Source organism: Eublepharis macularius, chromosome 1 (assembly GCF_028583425.1).
Source record: "Eublepharis macularius isolate TG4126 chromosome 1, MPM_Emac_v1.0, whole genome shotgun sequence".
NCBI lineage: Eukaryota > Metazoa > Chordata > Lepidosauria > Squamata > Eublepharidae > Eublepharis > Eublepharis macularius.
This window is the reverse complement of record NC_072790.1, coordinates 136,657,270-136,673,044: the sequence shown is the minus strand read 5'-3', so window position 1 is coordinate 136,673,044 and position 15,775 is coordinate 136,657,270. Positions and strand designations below refer to the sequence as shown.

Below are 15,775 nucleotides of genomic sequence, written 5' to 3'. Positions count from 1 at the left end.
AAGACGTATTGACTTCTTAATCTGAGGCATTTTTTTTGGTAACACACATCTTTGGATTATCATGTTTTGATTGTATGCCTACCACACATCCCGTTAATGTGACACATTACTGAGAAAAGTGCTGAAAATTAACCCCCAAGGCCTCTGTCTACCCATTCCATTTATGAACTTTAAAAAGAGAATCAAACTATCTTGTTACATATGGCCTGGCTTTTAAAAAAAATCCTCCCGGGAAAGATATTGACCATTGACAATCTTTGTCCAGTGAATTTGTTGTCCAAATGGGACTATGCCACAATCAAAAGCAAATCCTGGAGATGAGATAGGAAGTATTGTGAAGAATTTGTAACTGATTTCTTTAGACACAGGGCACAGTCTTCACTCTCTGGTTCTTCTGCAGCTCCTGTTAATTTTAATAGAGCTTCCACAAGAACACTTTCCAGGAAACTGTGCCTGTGTGAATCTACCCCCCAACCCATCCCCACCCCGTAAATTACTGTACTGTGCTTTTAACTTTTGTATATATAGTTATAGCCCCCACACATAAAAGATTAACTTTAAAAAAAAAACCTTCATATCTCTTTGAAGTTATGTATAAGGTTATAGGTTCTTTGGGAAAGAAGTATTAGAATATAAAAGAAGCGCACAGATAGAGGAAAGCAATTGAGTCCAGTATGTGGCAAAAAAAGTTTTGGAAATTACAGCTATGAAGTGGTTCTAAATAAGTGTTCACAAAGTGAGGTGGTTTTATTGCTCTTTGGAAGTGCAAGTAAATCATCACTTAAACTGAGGCAGAGCCATGCAATCTTTTAAATCACAAAATTCAAAAAAGAGCCAATAACCACCCCATCTCTCCCTGACTATGCTTCAATAACCTATATTTTTCTGTACCACCACTTTTGTCAATAATAAAAGCCAAGAGAGGATAGGTAAGTGGTAGAGAAAGCATAGTACTTACTAACCCAAAACCTGATATTCTGGCAAATAAGCATTTAGGATGGATTGTAACAGGCACAACTCCTGCAAAGTGTCATGACAAAGTAGTATTGTTCTGACTTTTAAAGTTGACATGGGGCATCAGTTTAACACAACAGGGCAATTCAGTGCCACGTGTCCCAAAAATAGGCATCATCATATATTATGTACCCGATGTGGTGTAAAACAGAGCCAGTGTGGTGTAGTGCTTAGAATTGGACAAAGATCTGGTAAACCAGGGCTCAAATCCCCACTTTGCTGTGGGAGCTTGCTGGGTAATGTGGGGCCATTCACACACGCTCAATCTAACCAACCTGCGGCTGGGAGGCTCTTGATGGGTTGGCAAGGGGAGAAAGGAGTCAGCAAGGAAACAACCTCAACCCAAGACAGAAACTCACTGGTGAGAAGGGAGCCTGTATCAGCAAGAGAACCTAAAGAATTAACTCAGACTCTGGAGCAGGTGGCAGCTAACATGCCACGCCTAGCAAGGATTCTCAGGTGTGAGAGTGAAAAGAAGAACCCCACACTTTGGGAAGATCGGGTGAAAAAAGGCAGTCTGAGCCCAGGCAGAGGTAGCAAACAGAGAAAGCAGAGCAGGCTGTTATGTTCTGATTGGAAGATTCTCTATCTGGTAATTACAGGAAGCAAGAAGGTGAGAGCATGGACAAAGCACCCCCCACCCAGCATTTTACAACCCCTGCCACTCACACTACTTCCCAGGGTAGTTGTGAAAATAAAGTGAAGGAGAGAAGAATTATGTACAGCTCTTTGAGTCCCCACTGGGAAGAAAGGTGACGTACAAATAAAATGAAGGAGAGAAGAATTATGTACACCTCTTTGAGTCCCCATTGGGAAGAAAGTTGATGTACAAATAAAGTAAAACAAATAAATAAGTTGGCATGCTTCACATGGTTTGTGGGGCACAGGTAATAATTTGAGTGGGCTTGTTATATTGGCAGTAAGCTACATGACTAATATTGGACAGAAAGCTGCTAGAATGGGGAGGGGCAGGTGACACATGCTAAAGAAGTATGCATCAACCATTTGCATAGAATGCTGCTATGCGGAGGGTCTTATGCATTTGTTTGTGTATGCAAGCATTATTGTTTGTGTTATGACTAGAGATGGGCACAAACAGAAAAAAAACAAACATGATGTTCATTGTTCGTTGCCATCCACGAATAGGGACTCACGAATAACCACGAACATGGCCCTGTTCGCGAACATGTTAGTGGTTGGCTGTTCATGGTAGCCAGCAGGCTCTCCTCCAGCCATCATCCAAATCAAGATCCCTACTGCACCACTCCCAGAAACCTGACCTGAGCAGGCACCAGGAAAGGTACCAATAATAAATAATAGCTTGGCCCAGAGCCTGGCAGGAGCCCTGGAACTTGAAGGGGTAGATTCCTATCCCACCACACAAAGAAAATTCAAGCTCCAATGCACTCTATCAAAATGCCAACAGCAACTGTCTCTCCACTGTCTGCAAAGTCAGAGCTGGGAGCCCCCCTCCCCCCTGCTCTTTGCTCCCTTGTAACAAATTTGGAGCTCCACACTTGAAAGGAAGACTTGCCTATCAAGCTAAATAGGGCTTAGATTGGGGTTTCCTGGGCAACAGCAGGAGTTCAGACAGAGTTCAGACAATCCCTGCCAAAGTTGCTAAGGGAATTGATTGCAGGTGCCAGACTGTCTGGCTTGATGAACAGCAATGACCACCTGATCGTTTAGAATGGAGCCTTACAAACAGCTTGTTCGCGAACAGCAGATTGGGCTGTTGATGGCTTTTTTGTTGTTGTTCGTATTGCTGTTCATGCCCATCTCTAGTTATGACAGATTTATGCATCTTTAGAATATTAAGTAGCATCCTACTGAGAGAAAAATAGAGACAACAGAAGTTCTTTAAAAAGTGACTGAGACAGTGAACTATTTGATACTTTCACAGAGCTGAAGTTTCCCCTGGAATGGTTTTGTCTTCTGGGTATTCACTTATTTGCATTATTAAAAACAAGCATGGCTGACCACTACACAGATGTCTGGGATGTTCTTCTGAATAGCTGTATCCACCGTCAGTCCCAAGCTCTGCTGAGCTGAGGTCTGCTGTTGCCATTTTCTTTTTAAGCTGACCTCTACTGGAAAGATCGCTTGTATAATTTCTATTTTTACACTTCTGCCTTGCCTCATTTCAAGAATTTCAAGAATTTGAAATGAGGCAAGATAAACAAGCAAAAATATTTCATTTACTTACTAAAACTGTTTTTAATTATAAACACAAAAGCAAGCAATATAAAATGTTAAAAAGAAATAAAGATTAACAACCTTACAGCCAAATGCTTTATTTCAAATTTTTATCCTACTTTTCTCTCAGAAATGGGAGAAAATCTGTAACAAAATTCATAATAATACAACTGTATAAAAATAGAATAAAACCAGAGACAGATATACAACAGCATCGCTATGCACTCTGAAAAGCCCTCATTCACTCGTTCGTTCATTCAGGAAATTTATATGCCATCTGTCCAGGAACCTTCTTGTCTAAACAACATGATTTTACAGAGTTTGCTAAAAGCTAGGAGAATGGGTGCATTCCTAAAAACCTCAGGAAGTCTGCTGCCATGGGAAAAGCCCACAACTAGGCCAGTGTTGCTTTACCTTAACAAAGGGCACTAACAGAAGGAAATGCTGTGACAACTACAATGACCACACAGACTCAGTTTCAGTTTGTTCAGTTTGTTCTTCCTCAGTCCTCTAACCACAGCTAGTAACACTAGCCCAAGACAGAGATGGCAGCTGTTGGAGGCTAAGAGATGTACAGTTGGGAATTATTAGCATATTGATGACACCCAGCTCCAGGGCTTTGGGCACTTTTATTCAATGGTCTGTCCACAGCACCACAGTGCTGTGCACAGTATTCCAGCTCCCTCCCCCCCCAGGTTTCTGCCAAGTCACTATTTAGGCTCTCAAAATCCCCTTCAGCATTCTAGAATCCCTCCAAATCCATCTGTTTCTGGGGTGCACCATTCTAACTGACCTACTAACCATACAGGAAGAAGGAAACATAATTGCCTGCACCTTTAACAGAAAATGGTCCAGTTACAACACAAGTTGGATAGACAACCCCTAAGTAGACCAACAAAAACTTGCTTGGGACAAAATCCAACATGTATCCTTTTTTGTGCGTTTGGCCCAAACCATCTTGTTATGGTAGCTGTAATATCCTAAGCCTGACCCCCTCAATGCACACCCCTAGTAGCAGCAGAGGCTGAGGCAATGGGTGCAAGTTGTCTGGGTGAACAGACTTGTGCCTCCACAGCACTGCCCCCAATGCCGCTACCTCAACTACATCAAACAATGCCTGCTAGTAACAGTGAAGGTTCCTCTCCTCCTCTTGGATGCTGCTCAGCAGGAGTGGTTGCATATTGCTTTCAATCCCATTGCTCCGACTGCGACTATAGGGTGCTGAACTATTGTGAGTTATAAAAATCCTAGTAATGTGTTAAAAGCACTTCAGAAAGAACCAGGTTTTGAAGCATTTTGTTTATTTCACAAGAAAATAGTAAATTTTGCGCTAAAAAACGTTTTCCTTGATGTCTGTTGACAAATCTGAAGCACTCTGTGTGTGTGGGGGGGGGGGGAGGGAGTTTAATGAACTAATACTCCATTGCTAATAACATGATCCCAACACCCAGGTCTCGGCTGCTTAATTTGTTTCCATGGAGTGATATTGTAATTCTGACACACTGAAAAAATGGCTTCTCAGAGACACTTAGTGCCTTTGTTTCTGTGGGTATTTGTTGTTGCATGTTTGAAGTGTCTTCAAAGGAATATCCTAAATTAAGCCTGATGTATTATCTATGCAATATAGGTGATACTTGCATCCAGCTTTCAGTTTACATCAAACCATTTACCTACCTATTTGCATAAACTGTTCAACAAGCTCCTACTCTATTGGGGCAAAATGAGGAGAATCATTATAGTTTGCAACCCAAATAGACTCATATCAATAGGGATTCTGCAGTTGATTTTTTTCAGGATGTTCATTGTCCTCTATAGAAATGATGCATAATTTGCTTCCTCTGGACCAATCTATTGATTTTAATAAGAGCACTCTGAAATAAACATGTTGTGGATTGCAGCCTAGGGAAACAACATTTTTTGTTTCTTGAAAAGAAACAAAAATGTACTGTCTTCACTACTGATACCTACCAAGATTTTCAGCAGCAGGAAAACTAACATTTTATTGGAAATATAGGATAAAAATAATAACATACTTCATACTATATTACTTCAGTTACTGTTGCATAGAAGTAGATTTATTTTCCTTTGTCCTATCTTCATGTTTCTTCTTTATCTCCCTTTTTCCTATATGCGCTTACTATCAGGTACAAAAGTGTAAAATTCAATGACAACACTGACTGTTCTTGGTTTTATATTAGTGTAAAAGTGGACAGGATTCTTCTCCTGTGCATTTCAATTTCAAACTGTTAGTAAAAAGTGGACTATGATGTCCTGTTAGAAAGGAAAGCTGAAAGGAGCGTGTGTATTTGAATGCTGGCATTTTTCATAATTATGTTGCCTGCAGGGTTACCACCTGTCCTAATTTGATCTGATTAAGGTGAAATGCAAAATTGTCCTTGTTTTGCAAAGAGAGGAACATTGCCAGGTTCTGTCACAGAGCACAGAGAATGAGAGGATATGATTACATATATTGGCAGTGAGGGTGAGAAAGTGAAATATAAGTTGTCAGTAGGGCAGGAAATCAAATGCATGGCAATAATGCTGGTTGTCTAGAGGACATTGCTTTGATTTTTGAATGGAGCATGCTATGGTTTCCTACCCACGTATTGTATTAACTTTTTTCCACAGTATCACTTTTCTGTAGTTTTGAAAAGTCTCTCTTGGTTGAATTGTGCATGTGTGTGTCCTTGAGACATTCTTTTTAGATTACAATTGTTTAAATTGAAAACCATTTATGCTGCATTTTAAATAAAAGGTTTTGTTGGATTTTCAGATGCAGCACAGCCCAAAGGAATTGCACATGTGATCCCCCCTCACCACCATTTGCTGTTTAGGCAGAGACTGTATAACATATGTTAGCAAAAATAAATTCTAGATGGAGGACCAATAATGAGCTTTGCTGTTTTTTGGATCATTGGGCAGTACTTGGTATTATATTCTATACTAAAAATGTAGGGCTAACTGTTATGTTTTGGGGTAAAACCCAAATCAGGCTGATTTGGGTTTGGAATTCAAGATTGTTCAAGAGTCTGATTCAAGAGCATGGAACTGCTTACTGTCTCTTGCCACCCCCTTCACCTGACTCCTTTGTTGCTGCCTCAGTTCCTGTCAAGGTAGTGCTGCTACTTTTGATGTTCACTGCTTCCCTTTTTACTTTTATGGGGGGGAAATGCCTACTGTAATAACGGGCAGGGGACGCACAAGGAGGTACAGTTTCAGGCAGATGGGCTTTTCACGTTACGTCCATGGATACCAGAAAGTAGGCAACCATGCATATTGGGGGTGTGCACTGCAATGGTCAGTTCACGCATCTCAAAGCTATATGTGCATGCAAAACATGTGTGTCACATATGTGTTCCAACATCATGATGACTGTGTGCATTAGGAAGGTCTATGCATTATTTTTGAGCTTCCAATATGTGTGGATGTAACATATAAAAAGGGGTACTCTGCCAGGATTGTAAAGCTTCCACATCAAAAAGGAAATACAAGAGTCCGTAGACAGCTTCTATACCTTTTCTCAGACTTGTATTTGTTTCTCATTACCTAGCATGTATATTATTGATATTTTTTAAAAAATTCTAAATTGATTTTTCCACTGACGCTGCACCTAAGGTGGATTGAAAGGATTGCAGCCTCCGTAAAAGAATCATGAAGAATGATCAAACATCATTGACTGGATAATTTTAATAATGCACAAAAACTAATAGCCTAAGAATGTGAAGAAAATGTGAAGAACAGCAGTTTACATATTTAAAAAGACTAATTATAATTACCCCCTTGTGCCACCTAGTGGGTGAACACAGAAAACTTGCCACTAGAACTATGCAATGATGGTGCCTAGGGATAGTGAAATATTACAGCTAAAGCTGTATTGATTATGATGACATCCTCTTGTCCTTAAACAGTGGAAATTGCACCCGAGGCAGTTTTAAAATTCAGAAATAACTAACTAGTTTATTTATTTTGGAAGTGAAAGTTCAGGTGAAATAAGGGATTGAAAATTTATGAGGTAATTCAACAAATTCAAACATGCATAGATTTCAGTTATGCTCTCCACGGATACTCAAATGCTTAGGTGTTGAGGTTTTTCTTCCCTTGGTTTTCCCCAAATGCTCTAATATACTTTCTTTTAGTATTATCTTTCTCTTCTGGAGTTAGGAATGCTAGTATCCACTTTGTAGTACCCCAATCCCTTCTCTTCACACACCAATGCTTTCCTTCAGAAGTTAATTTAATCTGAACATCTCCACAGGCAGTTTCCAACCACACCCAACCAGTTATCTCTTCACTCTCCAGAGCTACTTCCCTGCCTGAATGGGTAGGGAAAATCTCCTCTCCTTAGAAGATCTATCCCCTTTCTTTGGCCTGTTTGGGAGTCTGCACCTACTTCCCAAACCTCCTTGCCAACTTTACCCAGTTCTCCTGTTGGTGTTAAAACTGCTCACTTTGTTAAGACTCTGCCTCTCAACTCTTCACACTGGATTCCACTCTCTGCTAGGACTGAAAAAGATCCCCCTCTTTTCAGCTCAGGCTACCCAATCAGATGCCTTGGAGTAGCCTGTTCTACAAAGCTCTCTGATTCTGTGAGGGATTAACCCTTCATCATCCTGCAGCAGCGTGTACAGCACTTCCACGCTTTTTGAAACATACAGTTCGTCACAACTGTTTATGCATTATGATTTTCTGGCTAAAAATAGAGCTCTCAGGAGTCTTGAATATTAATTAAAAACCCCAAATATTCACCTATTTGGAACTTCCCCTTCTTCTGCTTCATTGCCTTTGTTTTCTAGTCTGGGTTCCTGTCTCTTTCCTTGAGTGAACCTAGCCAATCAGGAATCACACATTGGACATGATAAAATCATGGAATTACATATCCAGTCAGCAAACTATGCATCATCAGCATCACTTGAAGCCAACAAAGTAAACTGAGAGTGAGTATAATGCTTCCTTCATCAATCACATGAGTGAGCCCATCAGACAGATCACCAGTTGCCTCACTCTATGAGAAAACGCTTCTACCCTTCCTATCCCTTTTCAACTCTGTCCCGCTCTTACTCACTTTCCCGTAAAATCTCAGGGCTTTAGGTGTACATATGTGCATCCGTGTGCTGTTTGATGCTGTTGAAAATATCCTTTTGGCTTAGCTACGAATTATAGAAAAGGCTCTACTATACAGTTTAAGCCACATAATACAAGCCAAAGTGTCAGCACCAAAAAAAATTCTCTGGAATACAAATATGCTATACATATAATTTTCTTCCATAAAGAGTCACAAGGCAATATATTTGAAGTAAATGGTATAGCTGTTCATTTACTCTGAGTAATTTAAAGTATTCATGTTATATATCCATAAAGCTTCCATCCATTAAAATGGAAAGGGCTGCTGCAGTGCTAACAGAAGCCAAAACTGCAGACGACATTAGTCCAACAGAATTTTCCTCATTGCTGCTGACACTCCATGTACCTTGCCAACACATGTTCAAAACATGAAATCAGAGGCAGACCAGGATTTTCAGAAGTGCCATGTGTAGTGTCCTTTAGCTTCTGACTTTCTTAGATGCTGCCTAAGACCTCATAATTTTTTCACCTCAAGCTAAGCTGTCTATTCCCAAAAGACTTGAGGAATGCAAAACTCTGGCAGGTCCACACTCTGGATGGTAAACCCAAGTTCCCTGAGGGCTATACAAAAGGGTTTAAAAATGCATGTTTTGTCAACACTCTACTTGTTTGCTATGGGAATTATCACTGTCTATTCAGCAGTTGGTTTGGTTTGTCATGTTGAATATTGAACAGCCCTCAGTAGTAGTCACTTTAAAAATCCTGGCCTACCAGTCTTACCAGTTTCTAGGCAATACTGAAATTGTTTTGCTTTTTTAAATCCTCCTTCCATCTGTTTATTTGCTTGATCCATTATATAGCAATTAAAAAACTGTCAAAAACAATAATATATGGCATCCTAAAATTTAAATAATTTGGCCCAAATTGAGATTAAAATGGTAAGGGGGAAAGAAAAATAAAGCCCGATTTTTTTTACATCTTTCTAAACATTTTATTCTTGTTGCTATTTTTACAATAAAGATTAGCAGGGAAGAATCCTTGGAGCAAATAGCTATTGCGGTCCATTTACCTTGAGTAATTTAGCTTTAAAGCAGCCATTAAAATGAAAAGAGCTGCAGCTAGTAGAGGCCAGAGCTGCAAAGAAATCAGTCCAGCAGAATTTCCTCCACTGCAGCTGACACACCATGTATGGTGCCAGGACTTGCATTTCATGCCATTTGTTTTATTTATTCCAGTCTCTCTAGTATGGCTCTTTTGGCAGAGTTACTGTGCAGGGACATCAGATTTTGTACACAAATTATGCTATTCTTTATTTGTGATGTGTAAGCAATAATGATGAGACAGGACATGGGATTAGCAACAACCAAGTTGCCACAGACCATTCCTAAGACGTTCACATTAGCCTCTTAGCAAGCTGACAGACAGTGTAAGCCAATAGCTGGTAAGTTTGAACCTGGGAACGACTGGGCATAATGGGGGAGGCAGGGGCTTGGGAGAGGACAACCTCAGAATTGGCTCCCACTGAAGAAACATCAGGCGACCGCTGAGTTGTCAATTTAGGGCTGGTTCACTACCCAAGCAACTCTCAAGAAAGAAATAATGTAGCGGGAGAACTTAAATTACGCACCTGGTATTTTCTACACAGGGCTGTTGCATTAGAATTCCTGAAGTAAGTCATTCAGTGGTACTAATGTGCATCACAGAGAAAGATTCTAACCCAGTCTGATCTCTGTCATGCTTGATTTCTGTTTAATGGGGGGAGAAATTTTTAAAAATGTAATGACATGATACAGTCTATTCTTCCACCTCAGAACTTTACCACTTCATTGCCACCTAGTTCATGTAAGACAAGCCATGAACCCAAGGGATTGTTGGATAAAAGAATATCATTATGTTTTATTGGGTTGTGGTCTGAAAGGAAAAAATATTCCTGTAAATTTAGGGACACGTGAAAAGAATAAACTTACAGTATATGCATATGCATGGCTTTGCCACAATGTATACCTCACCGTATTCCTCACTATTGTGGTGAGGAATACAGTGGAAAACCTGGTCTTACTGCTGTCTAACATGTGAAATGGAACTTATTTGTTCAGAGTTTAAATGATAGACTCATGGCAATTAGCCGTACTTCTCTGTTCCTGCCTTTGGTTTATCTGCTAGCAAGCCACCCGGAGCTTTGCATTGGTGTAAAAAAAACCATTGGGTTTCAGGATGAGTAGCTGAAAATCTCTCCCCCTTACTTCTAACTGCATTTTCCTTCTTTTCTGCCTGAGTTTTCTAGTAAGTACTTGGTGGTATTTGTATTGCATAATTTGCTGAGTCCTCTGCCCTGAAATTTTATTAATATAACTCATTTCTAATTTCATCTATCTGGGTCTCAGTACGCCTTTCAAATGTGTCACATAGTCACAAATTCCAAGTACTAGTATATTGATCATGGCCTGGGGTTTCTCTAGCCAGTTTTATACCTAGCAGCAACATAGGCGCCTGGGCTGTTTTGATGTAGATGTGGGCTCCAGTTAGAAATTGAGCCATATGTATACAGGTATTTGTTCTCGAACTGCACATGTAACACTACAGTAGGGAAAATGGCTGGATACTTAGGTTACATCTGTCTTTGGGCTAATAACTGTTCAGAGAAGTGCTTGCTGGGAAAACAGGTAAACAAGGAAGTGGGGGTTAAACTGCTTTCTCCTTATGCTACAGCCTGTCATGGGCCAGTCTGGGCTTAGTGAAAGTGAGGACTCCTCAGGAGGAGAGGAGCCTTGTGTGGCCAGCCCTGACTCCTCAGGAGAAGAGGAGCTTTGTGTAGCCAGCCCTGACTCAGCTGAAGCCAGTGATCAGGAAGAACAGCTGCTGGCTATTCAGAATCCACAGCCAGCAGCTGAGGCAGAGCCATCAGTACCCTTCAGCCCCAACACCACAAAGGAAGCTCAGCCAGGGACTTCCAACATCACAGGTGAAGCCCAGCAAGAGGCTTCCACCCCACCCCAAGTTCACCCACAGCCACAGAGCAATGCAGACAAAGGCAGAGAGTGGAGCTGCAGGAGAGAAAGCACAGTGCTCGACTAGTCCCCTGGACAGATGCCAGCTGCATGTGGATAGCGACGATGAGCTATCCAAGCAGCTGGCTGCAAACCATGCCTTGCTATAAAAGCCAGTCCAGAGAAACTGCCAGGTATAGAAGCAACATGTTGTATTCTTGCTACTGTTGTGACTAGACATGGGCACGATCCAAAAAATAATCCCGATTTAGCTGATCGTGATTCCGTGGCGGCGCCGAACCCAGGTACCCGAACCTCGCCGATCAAGTCCTGTTTCCGATACAGAATCGGGAATCGGGAAGGCCGACGCGGGAGGGCGCCCCACCACCAACACTCCCCCAGACCAGAGTGACCAGGCACTAGAGTGTGTAATACTGTGTGAGCCCACAGCCAAGGAACTGCCCACTGAGCTTGGCCCCAGAGCTAGACGGCAGCCCTGGAAGCAGAGAGAGAGAATAGGAATAGAGCCCAACCCCAGCTGCAACACTCCCCCCCCAGACCTGAGCCCTCAGCCGAGGTGTCCACCGAGTTTGGCCCCAGAGCTAGGCGGCAGCCCTGGAATCAGAGGAGATAGCTCCCTATTCCCTAGTTCCCTATCTGCTGAAGCCCAAAGCTAAAGCTCCCCCCCCCTCTCTCTCTCTTGCGCTTTCTCTCTCCAAAAACGGCAAGCGAGAGCTCGCCTCTGTCCCACTCTACCTGCGAGCGGAAAGTGAAACTTTGTTGCGCAGCACATGGCTATTTATAAAGCCTGGGTCTGCTACGCAGGAGGGCTGTGTTTGGCCGTAAGAGCTGCCTCTCAGGCTTTGCAGGGATGAGATTCGAGTGCCTATGGCTACAGAAGAACACCCCCTTCCCCCGCCCTCCCCTCTCTTCTCCCAAATGGACGAGACGGGCGCGTGCTTTTCTGGCTGCTCCGTGGTTGGAAGGAAGCCCTGCTGATCAAGGAAAGCTGGGCTTCCATTCGCGTTTCCAGGGCAACAGAAGGAGGGCAAACAGCTCCGGCATTCCCCAGGCTCCGTTTCCACGGGGCTCCGTTCCCTCGGGAACAGATGGCTGGCGCCAGACTGTCTGCAGACTGCAATCCCGAACATAAACTGGTCAATCGGATCGAGACCCGATAGAGCACCCCACCCGACCGCTGAACCGGGAGCTGTGGACAGAACCGATCAGCCCGGTCCCGATGGCGCAAACGCCAAAATCGGGGCAATTTTCAGACTGTAATTCCGATCGTGCCCATGTCTAGTTGTGACCGCTCCCTTGAACTCTGCCTTGCTCCTGCAGCTTTGGATTGTGTCTTATCTCTGCCTGCACCTAGATCTGATCTTACCTGTAACTGACCGACACACACCCTGACTTGGCTTTTGGCTTTTGGACTTACCTCTGGCTTGGGACTTGTGTTCTGATTTTGGATTGGACTTTGACAACTCTGCTTGAGCTGGCCCAGCCCATGACACAACCTGAGTCCAAATAGAGATCATTTGATTGACCACTGTGCTATAACATGTTCAAATTCCCACTAAGCCATGAAACTCATTGTGTGACCTTGCAAGCAGTCGTCATAATCTTTTAACATGATTTATCGTACATATGGTTTTTGTGAAAATAAATTGAGGAGTGGTGAACCAAGTATGAACTCCTTGGAAGAAGGGTAAAACAGCATGAGCAAATAGCATGAACTGCTTTCTAACCTTTAAAATGTTTCAGGAGATTTGATCTCAGATCTCCCTCATATCAGCTAGCAATCCCTTTACTATTTTCCTGATACGGTTCCATAAGGGAAGCTACTCCCAAGACTCCTTCTTGCCCGTTTTTACTTTCCCATTGCCTCTCTACCTGAGAAACTTCAGTCCTTTTGCCGTTTCTTGGACATTAACACTCAAGTTTATGTATACTAGCTCATATAACACTTCAACCCAATATCTTGTTTTTAAAATGAAGACAAACTATGTAAAAGAGGAAAGGTCATTGCAAACTTCAAAACATTTAATTAACTCTCATACAATGAAGTCACCAAATCCTTTGGCATCACTGTCTGACACCTCAAGAGTGATTACCGTGTCATACAGACACAATTCTTCAGCACTAGATCAGACACAAGGATAAAGGTCTTACATTTACATCACTATTCTAATTAGTTTCAGCAGTTTAGAGGTCTGAAATCAACTGGAGAAATGAATCAGTATTTATTAGTGCATTGTGATGTCAATGCAATATTTCTGGTTTTATTTCTATTGAACATCATTTCCATTCAGTTATAAATTACTCATCCCAGCGCTCAGTACATGGGCTAATGTCTGCTGTTGGTATAAACTCCAACCTAGAATACTTTAAATTAAAAATACTATCAATCTTTGTTTTGTTTTGTTTTTAATTAAATAATCTTGAAATTTCAGGTTGAGATCCTTTAAATTTCCAGGGACTTCATGGTAATGAAGAAAAAAATCCACTAAACAGTTATTTCTGCGTTTATGTTCTCTGCTATTGCCATCAGAAAATGGATATATATGTAAATGTGTAATATTTTATGGCTAGAACATAATGATGGCATTAGTGTATGAAAAGTATGTATTTACTTCTTAAAGGAAAATATCTTGGTTTATTTGGATGAAATAATGGGTTACATAGCATAGGAGTCAATTTGGTTCCACTCTAATTTGAGTGGGTCTGGGAATCTTTAACAAACTTTTTAGCTCACTACAGCTCCCAAGATTCTTTGTTGGAAGTCATGTCGGTTGAACTGGTATATAACTAATACAGGCTTGTAATATAGTTACGGCCTGTGTCAGCTGATGTCCTCTAGACACATGCCAGGGGTTTGCTCAGAGGTAACAGTCCTGCTGTCCACACCACTGCAGAAGGGTGGCCCACCACACCAAAATGATAACTGCTAGAGAAGTGTCTCACCATGTGCTTCTGCTCAGATGCACATAGTGTTTACATGCCAGTTTATTATCAGGAAAATGCAGTACTGATGTGGGGCCCTGCATAGGGATGCCATTCCCCCACTGGGGGCGGGGGATTCCCCGGTCCCATCCTCTGCCTTCTGCATCTACTCACCTGGCCAGCAGGGGAGGAATGGTTTTGTAGGGTCCCTAGGGATTGGACACTGATTGGACCCCATGGTAGTTGCCATCCTATACTCAGATGGGCTACATGGGCAGGGCTGGGCATGGGGTGAGGGGACAAGTTATCCTGTTCAATGGGCACCTATGGGCTATGCCTCCTTTTTCCTGGCATAACTTTCCAATGTGGCCATGGTGGCAGCCCAGCAGCATTGGTACATCTCGGGCGGCCACCAGCAGGGAGAGGGTTATGCCCATGTAAGTGCAAGTTATGCCAGCAAGTTATGCAAGTAAGTGCAAGTTACACCTTAGTCTTTTCTCTGTGCACTTTCCACCCCCACCCCCAAGGATTGGGCTGCCCATCACCTAAAAATTGTGTTTGTTTTACAATTTTTTAAAATGTTGTCTCCACTGAAAGTGCAGAAACCATGGGGGCAGGGAGTATTTGTGGGTTTGCTATTGCACAGGATTACGGGAAACTTTAACAGAGGATCCTCAAGGGCCCTGTAATTCATATAGTCCCTCTCATTCATTAGCGCTTGATACTTTCTGTGGTTTTATCGGAAGGTGACATTGTACAAAAAGTTCTCCTTTTAAATCTCTTCCTTCAATGCTGTCTGCCATGCTGTCACATTTTTATCCTGCCCTACAAGAAGCTGAGGATGATGTATGTGGTTCTTCCTTTCTCCATGTTATCCTTGCAACAACCTTGTGAAATAGGTTAGGTTGAGAGAATGTGACTGATTCAAGGTCAGGAAGTCCTAGTTCAACACCCCACGGCATTACACTTACATCTCCTTATCCTGTGGAAGAAAAACCAAGACACAAAAACATAGTCCCTCTATCCATTGCTAGGAATAAGTTCTGAAATATAGTATGAGAAAAGAGTTGTTTACTAATACAGTACATCTGCTACAAGCACACGTGCATTCTCACTGGTGGCCCCCTCCTTACTGAATAGTTTGCTTGAAGAAGTCAGGAAAGCTTCCACTCTCCTGACTTTCTGCAAACTATGCAAATCCAAATTCTTTTGGAGGGCTTTTTTACAGGTAACAGGGCTGTGCTGTAAGGAAATCATTCAGAGAAATGCTTTGGTTTAGGGACAGGAGCTGCGGACTCTACTACTGGATAGCTACTGGGTATTGTCGAAGGCTTTCACGGCCGGAGAACGATGGTTGTTGTGGGTTTTCCGGGCTGTATTGCCATGGTCTTGGCATTGTAGTTCCTGACGTTTCGCCAGCAGCTGTGGCTGGCATCTTCAGAGATGTAGCACCAAAAGACAGAGATCTCTCAGTGTCACAGGACTGTGACACTGAGAGATCTCTGTCTTTTGGTGCTACACCTCTGAAGATGCCAGCCACAGCTGCTGGAGAAACGTCAAGAACTACAATGCCA

General features: G+C 42.3%; 1 protein-coding gene across 3 annotated transcripts in view; it reads left to right on the top strand.

Annotated features, from left to right (window-relative positions):
• PRKN (parkin RBR E3 ubiquitin protein ligase) overlaps positions 1–15,775 on the top strand; it is a 1,286,511-nt gene that overhangs the window by 1,111,016 nt on the left and 159,720 nt on the right. The gene's annotated exons all lie outside the window — the stretch shown is intronic.